The 19,292-nt window shown below is 34.4% G+C and overlaps 1 pseudogene; it reads left to right on the forward strand.

Annotated features, from left to right (window-relative positions):
• LOC120177431 overlaps positions 1-16,206 on the forward strand; it is a 33,119-nt pseudogene extending 16,913 nt beyond the window's left edge.
• Positions 16,207-19,292: the final 3,086 nt, after the last annotated feature.

Genomic DNA, 19,292 nt, shown 5'->3' on the forward strand with positions numbered 1-19,292 from the left:
CCGAGCTTGGTAAGTGTCTCAAAATGCCTTAAAATAATTTTTAATAATTTTTTTGGGAATTTTTTGAGGCCCCTACGACGCCGTACGCGCCGCCCCTACGCGTGGGGAAGGTCTGGTGCGTGTATAGGCAGAAAAAAATCGGTTTGACCGGTATGACTCGACCCGACCCGACTGACCGACTCGAACCGTTGGCCAGCGTTGACCGCTATTAACTTCCGACCACAGTTGACCAGAACTTTGACCGGCGTTGACCGAGTATTGAACGACTTTTGACTTTTTCCAGATATACATATCCTGACATTTTTTCGACTTCCTGAATATGTTTTTGGGGTCTGTTTTTCCAAATTTGAACCCGTTAAGTTTTCACTGATTTATCATCCGATTCGATCTGTTTTTCAGAATTAAGCCTCGTTTTTTATGAAAATTATATTGTTATGTATTTGAGGAATTATTGGAAGTTGAATTAAGGATCTAGGACGTTCGAATGGAAATTAATGTTCGATCAGTATTGCATAGAAATCGAGGTAATACTTTACTACCTTTTCATGCTTTGTGGAACATGTTTGATGTTGACAAATGCATGATTGAACATGTTTGGTCACTTTTGGGTTTTTAATTAATTCATACACACGATATGGATGCGATAAAAATTCAATAAATGAATACGCCTCGGATGACTGATATAAGAAATTGAGGGATTTTTAAAATTAAATTACGAGTTCTATGATCAGTGATAAAGGAATTAGCCTGGATATGTAACTTATAATTTATTTCATCAAAGGTTAAATATTACATGTACTTGGATGAGAAATTATGAGAATACTCTGGTAGGGTAAAATTACAAAAATACCCTTATATTGTAAGATGACAAGAATTGTCATTGGAAGTTGGTTAATAACTCTGAAAAGACATATTGATCCAATGAAATTACTTATGTGCATAAGAAATGCTAGTTTTGCTTAGAAAATTTGGATAATCAGTTTTTAACCCCAATAGGGGTTGGGTAAGATTCTAGGAGTCTATTAAGGAATCATTTCAAGATCAGAGAATGTTCGGGAAGGAAATTAACCATAGGATCTCAATATTATAATTATTTTCGTTAAGAGTTAATACCGAAATTATTTGGTTAAGAAATTATGAAATTGACCTTGAGAGGTAAAAATACTCCGAGTTGACCTTGAATGAGAAAACACCCTGAGATTTCGTACTTAACCCGATAAATTACAGATTTAATTTTTAAGAACTTATCTTTGTACGAAAAATTCCTGATAATTTGTTTGTATCTTCTGAGAATGCAATTGACCTGAAAATCTTCGATTTAAGAATAAATTATTGTGGGTGCTCTTTTGTCAGAATTGTTCAAAAGATCTGGAAAATATGACACGTTTAAATTAAATAATAAGATCTTATGGAAGGAAGGGATTGAAATACATTGGATCTGTAAAATGACCAGAATACCCTGAAATAGAAATGACCCAATATATCACCAAGCTCAGGAATAATTGGATATCCTCGAGCTCTGAAATGAACAGAATAAAATTGAACAACAAAATGACCAAAATACCCATATGGCCTAGACTAAGTAAATGTTTTGGATTAATTAAGGAATCCAAGTAAATATGGGTGTTGTACTACCCTTAAATGTTATGGAACACAACTTAAGTGAGTTGATCAACCTTAATGATATGTCAGTACCTGAATTGCATAGATATTAATTGAATGCGTGTTCGTATACTCAAGTTTGGCTCGATGATAATTTTGGAAGTATTCGGCTCAACTCAACTCTAGATCGCATTCAGTACTAAGAATTAGATGTTTGTTCGACAAATCAACCGTGAAGACCGAATTGAACTGAATGAAAATACAATATGTATTCAAAATTCAGAAAACATCTGAATTACTCTGGAAAACTCTAAAGTAACCGGGATAAACTTGACTGTTAAATAAAATAAATAACCTTAATGACTAAGGATTATATAAATGATTTGGATGAGTCTGGAAACGTTAATGAACATATAAGATGTAATGTTCTTATAGGTCTTGAACTACAAATCAACACGTCAGCATTTCATGATATCGTGGAAGCGTAGAAACGAAATTAAGAGCACTAAAATATCTGTTAGTTTCCTTAAGATCTATTCAGCGATGATTCTGAAGATGATCTATGGATAAGAATTTTTGGTATTAAAAAGTAAATACCCCGGAAGGACGATGAATTTACCAATCGACAAGCATTAATTCTGTGAGATATTCATATGGAGTTGCTTGATAATTAAATCAATCGACATAGACTGTAAAAGTCCTGAACCTTTATTTCTTCCTTATCAGCTCAAGTCACATTCTGAATAACTGATGATTCCTTCAGTTATTAAACTATTCCAATAGTGATTCTAAATTCTAAAATTCTATCATTATACTAAAGATCTATATTTCTCTTCATGCAAAGATTTTCCAATACCTCTAAATAATATCCGTAAACTCTGTTGTGTTCCCCAATCACATGAATATTTTATCTTATTTCTGATTTGAATTATTTTATGATACATGACATGGATTCTGATCTGATACTGACCTGGATTCTGATTTAATACATGACCTAGATTCTGATATGATACTTGACCTGAATTATGTTTTGATTTTTGATATATCCGTTTACAGATGAAACATATTTTATATGGGGTATTATTGGAGGAAGAATACTTGCAGGCTCCCTGGCTTTGTGCTCAGGGCCTTATTGGACGTGACGGGGTTGTATGGTTCTAGGGAACCTACACATTTTGTTCGTGATGGATGGGGGAATTACTATGGTTTTTCTTTAATTATAAAAATATGTTTTAAAAGGATTTGTATCTTTTCACTGGTTTTGAGGGAACACACTAGATAACCTATTCTGATCTCCTGAACTCAGTCATTCAAAATATTTATCTGAACTGAAAGCTCATTGTCCGTTACCATCTAAAATATCGGTAGGATCTCCACTCAGCATAAAAAATCTATAGATGTTCGAAACCAATAAGGAAATATATGTTTATTTGTATATGCACATTCTTCAGCATCATCTGGTAGTGCTGTATTATTGAGCTTTTTGAAGCTCACTCTATTACTCACCATTGCATGTTAAAGGAATTGAACCAATGCAGCTATCGACTTTAGTAAGGGAGTTCTTCCAGCGTTGTTTACAGAGTATGGTACATGTGATTAGGGGGCATGTAATTGTATTTTGTTTTATATACGAGTCTAAAAATCTGTTTTATTTTTGCATACAATAAATCATTTTATAAGTTACATGTTTTAATAAAAGTTTTAAATTTTTCGCTATTTTACAGTGGGTAACTCCGGTGGCCCTAATGTGACTTCTCGGATTGGATCGGGTTATCCGCATCGGTCTGAGGGGGTTACATAGTCAGCCAACCCAACAAAGAAAAACCCAAACCAGCTAGAGTCCAGACCTGAGGCCCGAATCCGACCCGGTCTAGGCCCATCACCCAAACGCTAGGTTTTTTCTACTTTACCTCCAACATCCCACTAAGACCCAGATCTAGATCCGTGTTCAGTGATCCGACTTGACCTATGATGCAACCCTAAATCAGCATGCCCCAACCCAAATATAGGACAAGGCCTAGTAGACCCATGACCCGACTCATCAGCTCAGTCGCTGCTCAAGCCAAGCTGCACACATTGTCGCTGGTGTCAATAATCTGCCCAAACTATGATTGAAAATTCATCAAATAGTATTATGTAACAAATCAATCAAAGATCAAATCTCATCAAATCCAAGAGTTATCAGAAAATTTAAAGATCATAAGCATAGGGATATCATTCCCTAAAAAGACAAAGGACATCCAATCAACACAGAAGCTAACATAAATATCAAAGGAAAAGAAGAGAGAGGGAATTCAGTGAGAGTTAAGAAAAAAACAAAGAGAAAACCCATAGAAAAGAGGGAGAGAAAAAAAAAGAACTAAAAAAAGAAAGAAAGGTAACGAATCTTAGCTTGTAGATTCGACCATAGAGACTTCATCGGAGCCCAACACGTCCCTTACCGAAGGTAAAGTCCGTCTCTTTTTTGGGGTTTGATAGGGTTCAAAGTTTGTTGGTTTTCTCTGGGAGTTTAGGTTAGCAAATGAGGTAACTTTGAGGGTAAAGGGAGTCTTAGGGTTAATAGGGAGGTTATTATATGTGTAACTCCCCATGGCCACCAATCTATAGTGGTCAGGAGTTGGGGCTTCTGTTCTTGGCTAAAAAAGAAGGTAGAGAGGTGGAAGAGGAAGAGAAATAGGCCGGTGAGAGAGAGTGTGTGTAATACCACACTTATTGAATTAATGAATTTATTGAAAAGATTTAGAAATGGAGGATTTAAGTGATTAAATGATAAAAGGTGGGTAAATGATTGGAATAATATTTTAGACTATATTACAACTATATATGAATAGAAAGGACATTTTAGTCCTTTAAAGGGAAATAAACTTAATAATTATTTTATTTAAGTATTTAAGCAAGTAAAAGGGGAAGAATGAGAGAAAAGCTTTATTTCTTTCTTCTTCTTACTTCACGAGCTTTCCTCCATAGCTCCAAAGGTAAGTTTCGATTAATCAGTTTTTCCTTTTGATTGTGGGTTGTTTTTTACAACTTTAAGTGATATAGAAGCTTAAGGAAGGATTAATTGAGATTAAAACCATGAAAAGAATGAAATATTAGATATTTGAAAAAATGGGTTTTGCAAGATATGTTATACTGGACAACTTTAAGTGATATAGAAGCTTAAGGAAGGATTAATTGAGATTAAAACCATGAAAAGAATGAAATATTAGATATTTGAAAAAATGGGTTTTGCAATGATATGTTACTATACTGGTGTTTATTGAGGTTTAATGGTAGATTTGACTTACCAAAGAGGTAAATGAGATATCAGAAGTATTAGATGGGATAAAGAACATATTAGAAAAAGTGGTTTGATTATTAGAATTGAATGTTCTTGAATGATTTTAGATGTTCTAAGAGGTTAATTGAGGGAATGTTAGTATGGATAGTTAAGGAAGAGTTTAATAGTATTGTATGGGGTAAATGTAACGAGAATTGACAACATTTGGATGAAAATCAGGTTAAAAATCAGAAATTCTGGGCAAGGGTACCGGTACTACTAAGAACAATACTGATATTATAGGTTAAAATAAGATAAATTAGATGAGTAGTATCGATATTGATTCAATCAATATCGATACCGATAAGGTAGTATCGATACCATGATCATGGGTATCGATACCAAGAAACATCGAATCTAATTTTGGTATCGATACCGGTAGGGGTATCAGTACCATAGTAGGGTAGTATCATACCATGGTAAGGGTATCGATACTAGGCAGCATCGAACCTATTTTTGGTATCGATACCCGAAGGGGGTATCGGTACCATAATATAGAAGTATCGATACTAGGGTAGTAGTATCGATACTATAGAGCCAGAAATGTTAAAATAGGCTGAAATTCGTATAGAAAGTTAATGATACATTCTTTTGAGTATTGTTAAGTATAATGGTTAGGAAATATTCTAGCATTAGGTATGGTATATGTTTTTATGGATGCTTGAGTTGATCAGAACCAAGCTCCTGTAATAAGCAAAACTAAGGTCAAAGGCAAAGTACCATAGTAATCAGCCTTACCTTTAGGATACCTAGCAAGGATAGTCAGGTGAGTGCATTTATGTTGTACATTAAGAATTATAAAGATATGTTGTTAAAATATATATTGCATTGATATATCAGTACTATGTGTATTACAGGCACTTCGTGTGCATATTCACGGAATTTATCATGTGTTGATGAATCACCGTACAGGCACTTCGTTGTGTATATTCACGGAATTCATCATGAGTTGATGAATCACCGTACAAGCACCTTGTGTGTAAATCCACGGAATTCATCATGAGTTGATGAATTCCTGTATATGCATTAATTATGCATTCTAATGAATGAACATGAATAAAAAGGGGGTAAAGGACCATAATAGCACCAATGGTGAAAAGTTATAAAGTTTATAATAAATTGTAAAGAGTTACTTGATATTAGAATTGTTACCCTATATTATGTTTATAAGTTGATTATGATTATGTATGTCTCACTAAGTAATACTTAACGTGTGTTCATTTCACGCGTAGGTTGAATACTAGCTAAGTAAGGATATTGTTGGACATCCAATCAGAGTCGCCTAATCAGTAACAATATGACATACCTATCTACTTTTTATATATTTTAGTTGGAATGTAATAGGTTTAGTAAAAACGCTCTGTAAGATCTTTGGATTGAACTACTATAAAACGGTAAAATGTGGAACATCTCTTTTTATGTATATATGTAAGTTAATGTATGATTTACTTATAAATAAATTCTAATGGTTTTATAAAATGAAACAAAATTGAACGAATTTTCAAATGGGAAACTGTTTTAAAAGTGATGTGACATTTGTAGTTCGTATACGTAAAGGTATACAGGAGATGGGTGTTATATTTATTGGTATCAGAGCTATAGGTTTAGCTGATTCTCGGTCGAATCAAGTGTAATTTTAATGTAAAAAGAGTCTACATGCCACTAAGATGTCAAGGTTACTGATAGGGTATAGAATGAATATGAAAGATGTTTCTCCTTACTAACGTAATTAATATTTTATGAATGTTATGATAGATGTCGGATTCTACGAATTCGAGAAGAACGGATGGTCAAGAGGGTAGAGACGAATCGAGTAGTGAAAGCTATGAAGGGAATAGCGAACATCCGATTTCGTCGGACAATGCCAGTGCACTGGCACCCCAGGGTGTGCCTATGCCAGAGTTTGGAGCTTTTATCCAAGCTCTCAATGGTATTTTGATAAGGTTCTAACCTTCTCCACCTCCTTCTGCTCTTCAAGTACCAAGAATGCTAATCCCGAAGGAGTTGAGATGTTTGGGAGCTCCTGAGTTCAGAAGAGCCGAAGGTGAAGGTCCTATGGAAGTAGACTTATGGTTGAATGATGTGATGATGATGTTCGAAAGCCTTCAGTGTTCTAATCATGAGAAATTGGGAGGAGCTATATCGTTACTCAGAGGATCGGCTCGGGTATGGTGGATAAAAACGACAATGTATGCGTCACCCGAGCAAGTGAATTGGCAGTTCTTTCAAGAGGAGTTTAAAAATAAGTATATCGGGGAGCAGTTCATGAGATCAATGTTGTTGAAGTTTCTCAACTTAATACAAGGAGACCGAGCGGTGCATGAATATGAAGCTGAATACAATAAGCTTAGCCGTTACGCTACTGAGGTGGTCCCTAATGACAAAGCTTGATGGGATTGGTTTATTGAGGGACTGAGGCCAAAGTTAAAAGAGAAGATGTTGACCTTGAGTTTGCCTAGTTTACAGGAAGTTATAAATAGATCTAAGGCGATTGCAAGAGCTCAAGAGGAGACATTGGAAGCATACGAGAGTGTACAGTCAGGAAAAATAATTGGGATGTCTTCATCTACGTCTCATGCTAAGAGAGGTAAAGGCTCAGGTTCCTGATATACTGATAGAGCGAATGCTGCTATAGCTGCACAGAAATCTAAGCAGTTTCGTTCTTCTGCTGCGAACTCGGGTAGAGCTTTTAGAGAAAAAATAATCAATGTCCAATATGTGGTAGATTTCATCGGGGAATATAGAGTGCTTTCTGGTGCTTGTTTCGTTTGTGGAGAAGTGAATCATTATGCTCAGAATTGTCCACTAGGATAAACCAGCACAAACCGAAAGATCGGTAGTTGCTCTAAGTAGAAGTAGAGGAAGAGGAAGATCAAGGGGTCAATGTAGGTCTAGTCAGAGATAAGAGACTCAGGGAGTGGCTCGAGTTTATAATATAAAGACCATTGAAGATAGGGATGATCCGAAAATTATAACAGGTACATTTCACCTTTTTGATGAGCCTGCTTTTTGTTCTAGTTGACTCTGGTTCTTCATATTCATTTATTAGAACCAAGCTGATTAGAAATAGAGGAATTCCTTTAGAACTAATTGCTAGTGAAATGATAGTGATAAACCCTTTGGGTCAAAGTGCAAGGGTGACTAGGGTGTGTAGAAAATGTCTAATTAAAATTCAAGGGGTAATATTCTTGGGAAACTTGATGGAGTTGCCCTTTGATGAGTTTGAAATCATTTTGGGCATGGATTGGTTGTCTCCACATCACGGATGGGTAGATTGTCATTGGAAACGATTATTCCTAAAGGATGTGGAAGGTTCTGAAATTGTGGTGATAAGTGAGAAGGCAAAATCCTTGTCCAATGTGATATCAGCTTTGACCTCCATGAGAATGATGACAAAAGTATTCGTATATTTTCTAGCTAATTTGTTAGAAACTCGAAAGCTGGAAGCGAGATTGCAGGATATCCCCATAGTTAGGGAGTTTCCAGAGGTTTTTCTTGAAGAGTTACCAAGTTTACTTCCGAATCGTGAAGTATAATTTAGAATTGAGGTTTACCCGGGTACCGAACCTGTTTCAATGGCTCCGTATAGAATGGCTCCAACAGAGTTAAGGAAACTAAAAGCACAGTTGTAGGAGTTGCTTGATAAAGGATTCATCCGACCCAATGTTTCTCTTTGGGGAGCACCTGTGTTATTCGTGAAAAAGAAGGAATGGTCTATGCGGTTATGTATTGATTATCGTTACGGTAAAGAACAAGTATCCTCTTTCGAGAATTGATGACCTGTTTGATAAGTTAAAAGGTGCATCAGTGTTCTCTAAGATATATCTGAGGTCGGGGTACCATCAGTTAAGGATTAAAAAGGAGGATATTTCCATGACAGATTTTCGGACTCGGTACGAACACTATGAATTTATGGTAATGCCGTTTGGATTAAAAAATGTTCCTATAGCATTTATGGATTTGAAGAACAGAGTATTCCAACCGTACTTGGATCAGTTCGTGGTAGTGTGTATAGATGATATTTTGGTATATTCCAAGTCAAAGGAAGATCATGATGCTCATCTTCTGGTGGTGCTTCAGATACTTCGTGAAAGGAAGTTGTACGCGAAGCTGTCCAAATGCGAATTTTGGTTAGCAGAGATTGATTTCCTCGGTCATATAGTCTCTGCAGAAGGTATAAGAGTAGATCCCAAAAAGATTCAAGCTATAGTGGATTGCCAACCCCCAAAGAATGTTTTTAAGTTCAGAGTTTCTTGGGGCTTGCTGGTTACTATAGGCTTTTTGTGAAAAAAAATTGATGTTAGCTCTGCCGCTAACTAAGTTGTTGCGAAAAAATATGCCTTTAGTTTGGACGGAAAAGATGTCAGGAAAGTTTTGATATGCTTAAGAGAATAGTAACGGAGGCTCCTGTTCTTGTGCAACCTGAGTCAGGAAATGATTAAATCATTTTCAATGATGAATCCCATAACGATTGGAATGCGTACTAATGCAAGAGGGGAAAGTCGTGGCCTATGCATCAAGACAGTTGAAGAATCATGAGAGAAATTACCCAACTCATGATTTGGAATTGGCAGCCGTAGTATTTGCTTTGAAAATCTGGCACCATTATTTGTATGGTAAGCATTGCCATGTTTACACGGACCATAAAAGTCTAAAATATTTTTGACATAGAAATAGTTGAATTTAAAGCAGATAAAATGGATTGAGCTCCTAAAGGATTATGATTTGATCATTGATTATCATCTAGGAAAGGCTAATGTGGTAGCATATGTGCTCAATCGAAAGACTTTTGCATCTTTAAGGGCTTTAGATGCATGTATGTATTTAAAAGAAGATGGTGCTTTGATTGTCGAATTAAAGTTAAGGCCGATATTTTTTGACCGAGTTAAAGAGTTGTAAGATAGAGATAAGAAATGCTGAATGAGATTGGCGCAAGTGAAAAAAGGAGAAGCCAAAGATTTTGAAATTAGGGATAATGGATGTTTATATTACCGTAGAAGACTATGCATTCCTGATAACAATGAATTGAGGAAAGCTATTCTGGGTGAGACACATTATAGCCCTTTGACGATGAACCCAGGTGGAAATAAGATGTATCAAGATTTGAAAAGTCATAACTGGTGGCTTAACATGAAAAGAGCTGTCATAGTGTTTGTTGCAAAATGTATGACATGTCAACAAGTGAAAGCTTAACATCAAGTGTCATCGAGTTATTACAACCAATATCCATTCCTGAGTGAAAGTGGGAGTGAGTCACGATGGATTTTGTTTTAGGGCTACCGTTGTCACCGAGTAAAAAGGACTCGATCTGGGTAATTGTAGATAGATTGACCAAGAAGGCTCATTTCATTCCAGTTCGAGTAGACTACTCAATGAATAAGTATGTCAAGCTATATATAAAAGAGATAGATTGCATGGAGTACCGATATCGATAGTGTCCGATCGAGACCCCAGGTTTACTTCAAGATTTTGGAAATCTTTGCATGAGGCATTGGGTACTCGATTGAGTTTTAGTACAACTTTTCATCCCAAACAGAATCAAAAGATTGAAGAGGCTACTTGGGAAAAAGAGGATGATATGATAAAGCAATTTCCACATCTTTTAGGTTCGGGTACTTCTTTAAATTCGAGGACGAATTTTATTAAGGGGGAGAATTGTAATACCCCACTTATTGAATTAAGGACTCTCTTGAAAAGATTTAGAAATGGAGGATTTAAATGATTAAATGATAAAAGGTGGGTAAATGATTGGTATAGTATTTTAGACTAGATTGTAACTATAGATGAATAGAAAGGTCATTTTAGTCCTTTAAATGGGAATAAATTTAATAATTATTTTATTTAAGTATTTAAGTAAGTAAAAGGGGAAGAATGAGAGAAAAGCTTTATTTCTTTCTTCTTCTTTCACGTGGTCAAGCTTTTCTCCATAGCTCCAAAGGTAAGTTTCGATTAATCGGTTTTTCCTTTTGATTGTGGGTTGTTTTTACAACCTTAAGTGATATAGAAGCTTAAGGAATGATTAATTGAGATTAAAACCATGAAAATAAAGAAATATTAGAGATTTGAGAAAATGAGTTTTGAAATGATATGTTAGCATATTGGTGTTTATTGAGGTTTATTGGTAGATTTGACTTGCCAAAGAGGTAAATGAGAGATTAGAAGTATTAGATGGGATAAAGAACATATTATAAAAAGTGGTTTGATTCTTAGAATTGAATGTTCTTGAATGATTTTAGATGTTCTAAGAGGTTAAATGAAGGAATGTTAGTATGGATAGTTAAGGAAGAGTTTAATATTATTGTATGGGGTAAATGTAACGAGAATTGACCACATTTGGATAAAAATCGGGTTGAAAAATGGAAATTATGGGCAAGGATATCGGTACACCGATACTATAGGTTAAACTAAAATAAATTAGATGAGTAGTACCGATACTGATTCAATCAGTATCGATACTGAGGTAGTATCGATACCATGATCAAGGGTATCGATACTAAAAAACATCGAATCTAATTTGGTATCAACATCGAACATATTTTTGGTATCGATACCCGAAGGAGGTATCAGTACCATAATATAGAAGTATCGGTACTAAGGTAGTAATATTGATACTATGGAGCCATAAATGTTAAAATAGGCTAATATTGGTGTAGAAAGCTAATGATACGTTCTTTTGAGTATTGTTAAGTATAATGGTTAGGAAATATTTTAACATTGGGTATGCTAAATGTTTTTATGGATGCTTGAGTAGATCGGAACCAAGCTTCCGAAACAAGCAAACTAAGGGCAAAGGCAAAGTACCAGAGTAATCAGCCTTACCTTTTGGATACCTAGCAAGGATAGTTAGGTGAGTGCATTTATGTTGTACATTAAGAATTTTAAAGATATGTTGTTAAAATATATATTACATTGATATATCAGTACTATGTGTACTACAGACACTTCGTGTGCATATTCACGTAATTCATCATGAGTTGATGAATCACCGTACAGGCACTTCGTGTGCATATTCACGGAATTCATCATGAGTTGATGAATCACCGTACATGCACCTTGTGTGTAAATCCACAGAATTCATCATGAGTTGATGAATTCCTGTATAGGCATTAATTCTGCATTCTAATGAATGAACATGAATAGAAAGGGGTAAAGGTAGCACCAATGGTGCAAAGTTATAAAGTTTACAATAAATTGTAAAGAGATACACAATATTAGAATTGTTATCCTATATTATGTTTATAAGTTGATTATGATTATGTATGCCTCGCTAAGTAATACTTAATGTGTGTTCATTTCACGTATAGGTTGAATACCAGCTGAGTAAGGAGATCATCGTACATCCAGTTAGAGTCACCTAATCAGTAACAGTATGACATACCTAACTAACTTTTGATATATTTTGGTTGGCATGTAATAGTTTTAGTAAAAATGCTCTGTAAAACCTTTGAATTGATCTACTGTAAAATGGTAAAATGTGGAACATCTCTTTTTATGTATGTATGTAAATTAATGTATGTTTTACTTATAAATAAATTCTAATGGTTTTATAAAATGAAACAAAATTGAACAGATTTTCAAATGGGAAATTGTTTTAAAAGTGATGTGACATATGTAGCTCGTATAAATAAAGGTATATGGGAGATGGGTGTTACAGAGAGGGTTGAGAGCCTTTTTGGTTCTCTGTTTTTAAAGAGAGGGAAATGAGAAATGAAGGATTTCACCGAGTTAAGGTTGCTCGGGTGGCCTTATATACCGAGTCTTAAACGACACCATTTAGGGAGGGGTTTGTTTGTAATTTCAGTATGGGTAAATTACGTTCGGGGGGCTCCGTGTTTTGTAAATTTTGAGTATGGGCACTGGTTGTATTTTATTCATTTTGTATTTTATGCCCCACATTTGTTAAGTTTGCATCTTGGTCACTGGGCTATTTATTATTACTATTTTGTAAATTTATACATTGTACTCAACATTTATAAAACTTTTGTTTTAGTCACTGCTATGTGCTTTGGGTTAAATGTTAAATTATGCATGTATGTTTTACTTTCATTGTTTTTTAGTTATGGATTTATTTCATTTCCAGTACCTGTATTATTTAACTTTTGTGATCCGGTTCTGGTTTATTTGTAATTATTGTTTAATCCTTCAAGTTTATGTTAATAACAGTTTGGTTCTTTAAGTTTTTGTTTTTGATATTTTAGTCTTTTAAGTTTCTATCTTTGCTGTTTTAGTCCTTTAAATTTTTGTTAGTGCCATTTTAGTCCCTAAAATCCCTATGTGCTTATTTTTATTGTTTGTATTTTAATTTGTAATATTCACTTGTTTTTATTTTAGTCCCCATGTATGAATATTTTACATTATGTATGTATTATTATTAAGTAAATATTATCCATGATTATTATATGTAAATGTATGTTGTTATTTTGTTATTTAATATTTATTTCCTTCATGTTTTTATCTATTGTATGGTATTCAACTACTTTCAAGAACATTGATTTTATAGAATGAGCTTGGAAAACTTCACTTGGTTGAAGTGATGTGATTCGATACGACATTTTAATAAAATATGAACTTGAAATAAATCAATTTTATTTTACTAATTTATTCATTTCATATGTCAGTTTAAACAATGTAATGTATGTTTCTAAATCACAATTTATTTTATTTTACGCAACATGTCAATTTTCAATTTTATTTGATTCACATTTTATTGAAGGGTGAATATTCTTTACGGATAAGAAATAGCCGAAATAGCTTTCCCGACGGAGGATTGCTAATCTCAACATTTCTTTTCAAGTTAAAAAGGTTTCTCTGATAAATAATTCGAAGCAAATTAATTATATTTCAATAAATGGATTATATTTTAATTTTATATTTGATTCATACTTTCCACCAATTACGACAACGTGTAAGCGACACAATACCAATTTTGGGCGTTGTGGGGGTGCTAATCCTTCCCCATAAGTAACCGACTCTCGAACCCTTTTAAATCGAATCTTTGGTAAATACAGCTTGATTTTTGTCTAAAAAACGATTTTTCTTAAATTGCTTTAAAAAGACGTTTTTAGGTATTCGATCTACCTAACCCAAAGGTTGATGTCGACTCATTTTCAATTTAATCCAAATCAATTTCAAATTCACTAATTTTTCCAAATAAAAGTCATAATCCTTTTTTAAAATAATAATTAATTATTTTCTAAAAAAATGGTTATGACATAAACATTATTACAGTGCGACATTGCTTTGCAAGTTACGGCTGACATGCCTACTGCCGTTGAAATTCGTTCAATTTGTCATTCGAATCGAGTTGTTTGCTATTTGAAGCTGGTGAATTTTCTTTAAAATTCTTTTAATTACTTTTTAAGTGAATAACAGTTAATTGAAGTTGTTCTTTAAACCTTTTATCAATGTTAAAAACTGTACAATTTCAGGGGAGATGTAGGGAAACTATCAAGGAATGTAATAAAGCGTTGGAACTCAATCCTTCTTATATAAAAGCTCTTGTTAGATGAGGAGAAGCTCAAGAAAAGCTTGAACACTTTGAAGAGGCTATTTCTGGTGAGTTCCATTTGATTTTATTGTTATTTTCTTGTATGTATAATCCAAGAAGGTTAGTGTCAGCATTACGTATATTATGAAATTATTGTTGATTTACAGATATGAAGAAGAAACTGGAATTGGATCCTTCAAGCCACCAGGCTAGGAAGACAATTTTTCGACTGGAACCACTGGCTGCCAAAAAAGAGAAAAGATGAAAGAGGAGATGATTGGTAAGCTTGAAATCTGTATTTTGTTTGCCTTTGATCTCCCTGTATTTTTTTTATTTTTGGTTTTGAGCTAAAATATGAAATCTCTTAAATTGCATTTTTGAACAAGGTAAATCAATTTCCTTGATATTTACCTTATGAGATATGTTATACCTTCGCAAACTACTATGCATTCTTGAACAAGTTAAATCAATTTTCTCGATATCTACTTTATGAGATATACCTTCGGAAACCACTAGCTCTCTGTCAGCAGAGAGTCTTAGACATATTCCTCATCAGAGCTGTTAAAAGATCTCTGACCGCTAAACAAGACCTCTAATAGACTCACCTGATTAATAGAACGAAATCCAAGATATGCTTACCACACATCTACCTAGCCTACCAACATACGAGTAGTCATTATTAGCCTTATACTTGACAGTGTCAGCTAAGAACCGCTATCCCTAGTCAAGACTGATGAAGGGGCTGGCACCCTCTACAGTTAATACACGTCCTTCTTCTTCATGATCAACACTCTCACAGAGAAACACTGTCAAGAGAAACACAGGCCAGCGGCCATTCCTTTGCCAACTGCGACTCTTTGTCCAAACCAGAAGAGGTGAACCATTAATAGCCGGCAAGACCAATTTGTTCCTATCAACAAAATCATAATCTTCATTTTGCCTACACTCGTTTATTGGGTGCTTTACTGCTCTAGATTGCTATATCCCAGAAACATAATGTAAGGAGAAGAGGGAGGTAAACTAGTATTATAATAGATCGCTCTTATCATTACATTGTTCAAGGTTGTGTAAATTTGTATCTAAAGGTTTGCAGAAATATTTACTACCAAATTCATAGGTATTAACTATGTGGTAACAATTTCATTTTTCCTAATTCCATGAACATAAAACAATTTACATTATTCACCTTTTACTACTGAATGCAAATGGTAATGAGGATCTGATTCATTAGGTATAGGTTTCATCTCTAATTGAATACTTGGATGCGACTTGTCCGTGTCAAATGATCGACTATAGCTATGTGCAATCTTTATATGATTAATACCAGTCACTGAAATACTATTTAGATCTTGCATTTCATTGTAGGCTTTGCAACCTTATGCAAAAGGCAAGTAGTTTGGCATTTGGTTCTAGTCACTGATAAGTTTTCTGAGCATTGTTTCTTGTTGAAGTGAACTTGATATGATAAAACTTATGTTTGCTATTAGTACGATTGATGTGCATAGAAATGGAGAGAATATCGGGCTTAAATTAATTCGATGTTGCTGTATTTTCATATTATTAAATGCCTGTTGAACTTGAAATTTAGTTCCTCAGTGGTATAGTTGTAGCTAACCTGGCGGAGAAATCATTTTGCATGCTTTACTTGTGCATCACTAACCATATACAAATATGCATTCTCTGAGCAGGAAAGCTCAAGGAATTAGGCAACTCTGTTCTGGGTCGATTCGGGATGAGTGTCGACAACTTCAAAGCTGTCGAATATCCAAACACTTGCTTGTATCCGATATCTTTATAGCGTCGATAACGGTATCTACTCACTAGCTATATTTTCTCTATTGGCAAATGCAGTGAGAAAACAGATCATGGCAACTTTTAAAATGATCGCAAATCTTGGGAAGTTGTTTCCAATAGAGAACTGTTCTGCAAATAAAAGAGGGCTTTTTAATATTGTCTTGACAACACATATTCTATAGACACAACTGCTCGAATCTAGATCCTCTATAGAGAATAACACTCGTTTTTACTACCAAGTTATTTGTATACATGATTTTTTGCTCTATTAATGGCGTCCTTATCCATATCAATATCCTGGTCCTCAGTGAAGGGAGGGTCTGTTGTAGGAGTAATCGGGTCATCATGAGCAATAGACAGATCTACATGTGGAACAGGAGGATCTTGCGAAGACATAGGATCGCCTATCATAACATAAGGTCGAGTCACTCGCCCTCGATAACGGCATGGCCTGACCTACGGCCTCTAGAAACACTCATCGGATAAATATACAAGGCTCTATAGAAAGATTTTTTTAACCTAATTCAAATTAGCATCAGAAATCTTAAATATATTTAAACTCATAAAATTAGGTGACACAATTTGTTTTTGAAAATATCAAAAATATCTTTGAAAATCCATATTTTATGTCTCATCCACAGTCCGAGTGTTTAAAACCGAAAGCTCTGATACCATCAAGTGTAACCCCTTAGAGCCGGCCTGAACGTTATGTCCAAATCTAAGTGGTTACGTATCATATTCAGAAAATTCCTTTAATATTTAAAAACAACGTTCAAATCCATATATAGTATAATATGAAATTGTCATAAGAAAAATTCATGTGATAAACGTTCATATATCAATATATATATATATATGTCAAAAAAACCGTATAAAACATATACATAGCAAAATATCGGTAGTACAAATATATCAAGACGGAAGCAAAAATAAGTGTCACCAAAATATAACAAAAATGTATATAGAGATATACAGTGGTACAAAAATATGAATAGTCGGTTCTCCTGATGCCAAGTCTGCTAGTCTAAGGGTCTGCTACTATCTGAAAGGTTTTAATTTACAATTTATAAAAACATACAGATAAAATATTTTAGTAAAATCGATTTATCAAACATGTTTTAAAAATATGAAAACTATCCCCATCCGATCACCAGAATGTGTAGGTTTCCCAGAACCATATATCCACCTATACACCCGGTAAGGGCCTTATACATATAGTATAAGGAGCCTGCGGTAAGGACTTACACTGAGCACAAAGCCGAGGAGCATGCGGTAAGATCTTACAAGTGATAGACTAGGCCTGATATATTTATTCCAATAATACCCCAAATGACACTAATAAACATGTATGTATTCGAGTGAAAATAGTAGTTTAATTCAGTAAAACATGAAAATATTTCAGACTTAGAAATCAGATACAAAATACAGTAAATCAGATATCAAATAAATAGTATTATGAAAATCAGGTATTGTATCGTAAAAATATTTAGTATCCTCATAAATCTAAAACAGCTCAGATAGATAGTTTAAAACAGTAATGTAACACCATCTGGAATCACACATGTACCGGTCTAAGTAATCTAATAGGAAAGCCTAATACTGAGTCTGCCGATCACGATTAGTGGTAGTGCTAGATCCTACGAATAGGAAAATCTATATCAAAATCTTAATATGAATAATAATAACCTTTATTTAAATAATTTACAGACACCTACGAGTAACTCTCAAGGAACACGGATCGTGCGGATCTGAAAGACGTGAAACACCGGATCTAACTGACCCTCAGTACGGTGAAGCATGAGTACCTTCACAAAATATCTTCTTGTGTCAATTCCATAACCAAATCTCAAATAAATAAGCAAAAATGCTAAAAAATACTAAGCATTTTCGGGTTAAATGTCAAAATTTGGTAAAACGGATCAGTCCATTTCCATGCATTCCACTAGGCGATGGACTTTCCCCACGCGTAGGGGCACGTGCAGGGCCTCTCGGGTAGGAAAAATTCCAAAAAAATTTCTATGTACTTTTAAGGGGTTTTGAGACACTTACCAAGCTCGGTTCACAACGGTGAACGAATGAGAGCTCGATTTTGAAACGTCAAAAATTTTATCTTACTCACCTCGTCACATGCCGACAACAACGAAGACATTGTGGACACCAGTGGACTCGGGACAACGCAAGGAACACGATGGTGGGGGAAGTGTCGAAAACGGACCAACAATCGACGATCAAAGGTTTTTTCTATAAGAGGAAATATTTGAAAGGAGAGAAAATTTTAGTTTCCAAATGAAAACTTTCAAGATTTGGGGTTATATAAACCATAAAAAAGAAAATGGCAAAATCATGCCATAGGTCCCTTAGTTTTTGATAATTTCCGAATTTTGATATAAATTTAATCAAAATTTCACATTGGTCCCACATTTAATTAAAAATTTAATTTAGTCCTTGGAAAAAATTTTAAGAAAATTTTAAGCCCTAATTTGGGGTGTGACAAAGAAACAAGGAAAGAAATAAAATTACAACCTAAGCCTTAAATTGAGAATCAGAATTAATTAATGGCCTTTCCTAAAATAGGTTCAGCCCTCATCCCATGTTCATTGGTTGGTTAATTAAATAATTCATGGAGCATGGCGAATTGGCAGTGTTATTTAAAGGATATTTAAAGTGAACAAATTTTAGCTTTTAATCTAGCTATCTCCCTTCTCTCAGACTTGTGCACCAATGGTACCTGATCTAACTGTTAGGTTGTATCGACTCCCATTACAGGAGAGACACTTACCTGGAAATCATTTAATGCTACCATCAGGCCATAATGTTCATACGAGTTTCTCCTTTAACATTGATGCTCATTTCTAGGATTGATTATTTAAGTGTTTCTATTTACGATTAAATGTATTTGGTATTTGATAAATGAATATCTATTAGTCATTTTCCTGGTTTTTAGGTTTTGAACAACACTTGCCAATAGAAAGATGCTAATATAGATTTGCCGACAAATTCTTTATTATGTGGTAGAATCTATTTTTTCTCACTTAAGTGGGAAAAAAAGGATATTGACATAACAATTTGGACCCACTTGTTGCTTTTCAG

This window comes from Hibiscus syriacus, unplaced genomic scaffold, assembly GCF_006381635.1.
Source record: "Hibiscus syriacus cultivar Baekdansim isolate YM2019G1 unplaced genomic scaffold, ASM638163v2 tig00112289_pilon, whole genome shotgun sequence".
Classification (NCBI taxonomy): Eukaryota; Viridiplantae; Streptophyta; class Magnoliopsida; order Malvales; family Malvaceae; genus Hibiscus; species Hibiscus syriacus.